Consider the following 5,245-nt stretch of genomic DNA (forward strand, 5'->3'; position numbering starts at 1 on the left):
GGAACACTCAAAATGTACACACAGCATTGGTTTGGAAATGTAAATATGCACAAAATACCAGTACGCCACTATTCCCTCCCCACCCCCTCAATACAGCCCTAAAATAAAAAATTTCTTAATTTTCCATTTCTGAGCGATTATCAAGACTATAATGCTGCTATATTTGTATTATTTTTTTTTTTTTTTTTTTTTTTTTTTTTTTTTTCTGTTCACGATTCGATTTAATTTTATATTCTTGACAGATTACCTAGGCTTCAAAGTTGTGACTTATGTCGAGACTTTCTTTTTAAAACGGAATAAACGCTTTCAAAAAAACAAAACTATTATGCAAGTAGGTTTCAAAGTAAATTTTATTGGATATGGAAACACTTATTTGTTATATATTTGTTTTTCTACCACTTACTTTCTATGGAGTATTTTATTATTTACAAGATGTGCAGTATAGTGAGAAGAGAAACGATGATAGCTGGAAGCAGTTCTCTACCACTGATTTCGCTCAATCTAACGAGTTTTCCAAAACTTCTCTTTTTACTTATTTTTCTAACGGACCATTTTTTTTTTTTGTAATTTTTTTTTTAAGTTATACTGATTTAGGTGTGACAAGTAAGTACATAATAATGCTTTTTTTTAGAATCGGCCAGTACTTGCAGGTTATTGAAAGAAACCACCATTAATCACAAAGAGTGCTAACAATCAAACAGTGACTTCCACTAGCTGCCATTGGGAAACAATGCCAAACAGTGGAAACCAGATTATTTCATTTAGGCCATGGCTGCCAGTGTCCCAGGGACGGTTGGTCACCATCAACAACTGTAGTTTAATTTGTTTTTGAGAGATCATTGATACTCCTTTGATACATTCATTGCCAGCTATAGCTCGATTAAATTTATTGTCATTGTAATGCTATTTTTCTGCAATTTCCAAAAAAAGTAAAGTAAAAAAAAAAAAAAATTTTTTAAATGCATATAATAAAGTAAAAAAAAAAAAAAAAAAAAAATGAATATAATATGGAATATATATTCAATTTGTATTTATTTTTAAAGGAATTGTCACAAGCCACTTTTACTAAAGGAATTTTTTTTTTTTTTTTTTTTTTTTTTTAATTACATTTTCACCCCAAACAAGGCACATTGCCACTTTGATGTATGGGGCTATTATCAGGGACATAAGCTACAGGGACAGGGGTACTATGTGGGGAGTTGGCAGCCAGATATCGGTTCACGTTATACTTGAACTTCTGCATGTCAGTACAATTGGGGAAGAAAGAGAATTCCAAAGTCTAGCAGTTCTGGGGAAGAAACTACTGGCTCTCTTACATCTAGGGATCTTAACTGAAGGTGGGATTTTGCTGCTTGTCGGGTATTACGTCAAGGGGGTACAAGTGCTGGCAGTTCATCACAGCCTTCATCGTTAAAGTATTTGTAGAACAGGCAGAGGGATGCTACATTTTGTCGATGGGACAGAGGCTGAAGCTTAGATGACAGTTCAGGACCTATCAGGTTGGCGACTCTTGTGAACCTTGTCTAGGAGTGAGAGACTAGTAGCAGTTGCACCAGCCCAAATATGACAACAATACTCCATACATGGGCGAATTTTCAGTTTTTATCAGTTTATATTTTTTTGTAATAAAAATAACTCAAATCAGCTTTTATTTATAGTGAATCATTCAACTTATAACTTATCTATATATTCACTAGAAAAAAACAATACGTGGCAGGAGTCAAATATGAGATTACTCGTGAACATACTATTCAATATGTTATTTTGAGATGCCTGTTCAAGTTAAAGACAGTTATCGTACGTGCCGAGTGTGCATTGATTAATAGAAAAAGAATTTTGTTACTACGAGTAAACTCGTAAACGGTTCTATTTTGCATCTGTATCATGCTTCCACCGGGCAATGCTGATTAATGAGTCCTGCTAGTTGAAAATATACATGAAAATCTCATCTGCTTCAATTGCAATTGTAACAGCATAAAATAAATATAGATTATCGATCAGAAATTTTTGTAATTTCAATGAGTTTAATCTGATTCTGGTAAATTTGTAGATGAACACTTTCTGTTATTCTTCTTCCCCACTTTTATGATTTTCTAAATTATTTTAGGTGAGTATTTGTGAATACATTGAGAAATTTGGTGGAAAGAAAAAAAAAATTTAGAATTTTAGTATGGGGATTAGTTTTGTGTACAAGTGTAACGTAAAATGATATTTTGTTTTCAGACCATTCTAACTTTTTAAGGAAACTAATCTTTTTACCACTAACCCTAAGTCTTAGTGGCAAGGACATAAAATGGTATGTAATAGCCTTTAAAAAAAGTAGAATCTCCCAAAAAAGAACATGCATAATTTATCTGACATAGTAAAAAGGGGGGGAAAAACGGTCTGAAAATGAGGGCTCATTATACATTGAATTTATGTGAAACTAATCTTTCATTCAAAATTCTAAATTGCTTTTTGTTGGTTTTTCCTTTCTGTCAAGTTTTTCAGGATATTCACACATAAAAAAAATAAAATCACAAACCTGGGAGAGGGAGGTTCTGATATGTAAATTTGTTTATTTTTAATATACAGCAACAATTTGAAAAGCATTTGTAATCAAAATCTTGTTGATTCTCTCACTTCTGATCTGGAGCATGTGGTGCAATTGGGGTGGAGGATAGCGTGTTAATTTTATGAATTCTAAAATCAAGCTTCTCTGCTTTCACTACTAATGCTCAGATCCTTTTTCAGTTCCAGTTAAAATCCTAGGACTGAATTTCATAGAAGATCTAAAATGAAAGACCTGTATCCAATCTATTTCTAAGGTTACTGAAAAAATGGCTGGATCTTTTTACTACTGCGAAAGTATAAACTCCTGATGCAATATGTTAGGATGCATCTGAGTTTTGTAACGCTAAGTTGGGGTCCACATCTGGGGAGGTGTTGCTTAGTGCATTTTTTTTTTTATTCTTTGAAAGAGTTCAAAATCAACTTCATAATCTAGTGAGAGGAGATCTATTCTCTTCTCTACTGCCCATTTCTCAAAGAAGAAACCTTCCTAATCTTTCTTTACTAACCTTTAATCTTTTGTTCCTTCCTGTCAGACATTCATAAGAAGAACATATCCACTAACTGCAAAGAATTTTCCCTTTTACATCAGTTTTCACAGTTTCTAAGAATTTTCTATCTGTGAAACATGTTATCACATAACTGCTTCCTTTTGGGTTACAACTTAAGTCATCTTCGAATTCTATGACAATAGACACATTGTCATAAATAACCAAATTTTATTTATCATTTTCAATCCATACACATTATCTTTCAACTGAAAATCTGTTCATTTCACTAAACTTTATCTTGAACAGCATTTAGTTTTGATAAGCACTGACTTATCAATCTATATATATATATAAAAGTGAACGTGTCTGTGTACATTTCCCTACGCAATAACTCTGTCAATTTTAAGCCTACAGGTTCGAAATTTGATATACAGGATACTGAGATTTGGGAAAATCGATGTGATCGGTTTTTGGCCAGAAATTTGGCGATACAGGGGTCAAAGTTCAACGATTTGACCTTTGAAAACTCTACCAAACTCCTCCGACAATTTTGGGTCTACACACTTGAAATTTTAGATATAGGTTCCTTGGACATGGATCTAACTTAATAACTTGATTTGAGCCCAAAACAATAAATTTTAAGGGGTTATAGTAGGGGTCAAAGTTAAAGAAAATTGACCTCTGTGGTTTCTTCCAAATTACTCAGACAATTTCTGGTCTAAATATTTGAAATTTTACATAAAGGCTGTAAAATGTTTTTGACTCCTAATGGGGGTATGAGACGAATTGATTCACCAATTATTTTTATAATCAACGGCTGTGCTAAACAACCAATGAAAACGTTTCAAAATTATTATAAAAATTGTCGAATTTTGGATTCAATCAGTTCGCCGTTAACTACGCCACGGACAGCATTTGATTCTTGGTCGCCATCTTAGTTACTGATCTGAACTACGCTGCCATCTTTGTTAAACACAATGTCTCAAAACTTAACAAAGGGTATTCAGAGATAGGGCAAGCTTTTTCATCGGTTTGGGTCGAAAATTTTTAGTTACCAATATATAAATGTATGTATGTATGTTTGCATGTCTACCTAAAACTTTCAATAGAGGCGACAAATTTTACGAAGATCAGTATCGTTTTAAAGTTCGACCTTTCATACGACAAATATTGAAAAATTGGCTAAAAACTTTAATATCTACCCCTTCAACTAGGCACTTTTCTACAGGGGGAGGGGTCACTTTTTTTGCTGATATTTTTTTAAAGTTATTGTCTCCTTTAGATTGTCTAGCCTTAATTTAAAAATATGTTGCTTCCGGTTTGGCGGTGGTCATAACAGCATAGACGTTAGGTTTTTACCCCGTTCTTTTCCTCCTTCGCGTTACGGGTTCGAGCCTGCCTTTCTACTTCCACATTTTTTTTTTTTTTTTTGCACAACAGACACATCCAAACACCCGGGCAACGCCGGGCCAAAATGCTAGTATATCTATAAAAGTGAACGTGTCTGTGTGTGTGTCTGTGTACATTTCCCTACGCAATAACTCTGTCAATTTTTAGTCTACAGACTCGAAATTTAATATACAGGGTACTGAGATTCGGGAAAATCGATGTGATCGGTTTTTGGCCAAAAATTTGGCAATTAAGGGGTCAAAGTTCAACGATTTGACCTTTGAGAACTCTACCAAACTCCTCCGACAATTTTTGGACTACACACTTGAAATTTTAGATATAGGTTCCTTGGACATGGATCTAACTTAATAACTTGATTTGAGCCCAAAACAATAAATTTTAAAGGGTCATAATAGGGGTCAAAGTTAAAAAAATTGACCTCTGCGGTTTCTTCCAAATTACTCAGACAATTTCTTGTCTAAATATTTGAAATTTTACATAAAGGGTATTCAGAGATAGGGCAAGCTTTTTCATCAGTTTGGGTCGAAAATTTTTAGCTACCAATATATAAATTTATGTATGTTTGTTTGCATGTCTGCCTTAAACTTTCAATAGAGGCGACAGATTTTACGAAGATCAGTATAGTTTTGAAGTTCGACCTTTCATACGACAAATATCGAAAAATTGGCTTAAAACATTAATATCTTCCCTTTCAACTAGGCACATTTCTACAGGGTGGGGGTCACTTTTTTCGCCGATATTTTTTAAAGTTATCGTCTCCTTTAGATTGTGTAACCTTAATTTTAAAAAATGTC

This window comes from Euprymna scolopes, chromosome 22 (assembly GCF_053919585.1).
Source record: "Euprymna scolopes isolate OS-2025 chromosome 22, ASM5391958v1, whole genome shotgun sequence".
Taxonomy (NCBI): domain Eukaryota; kingdom Metazoa; phylum Mollusca; class Cephalopoda; order Sepiida; family Sepiolidae; genus Euprymna; species Euprymna scolopes.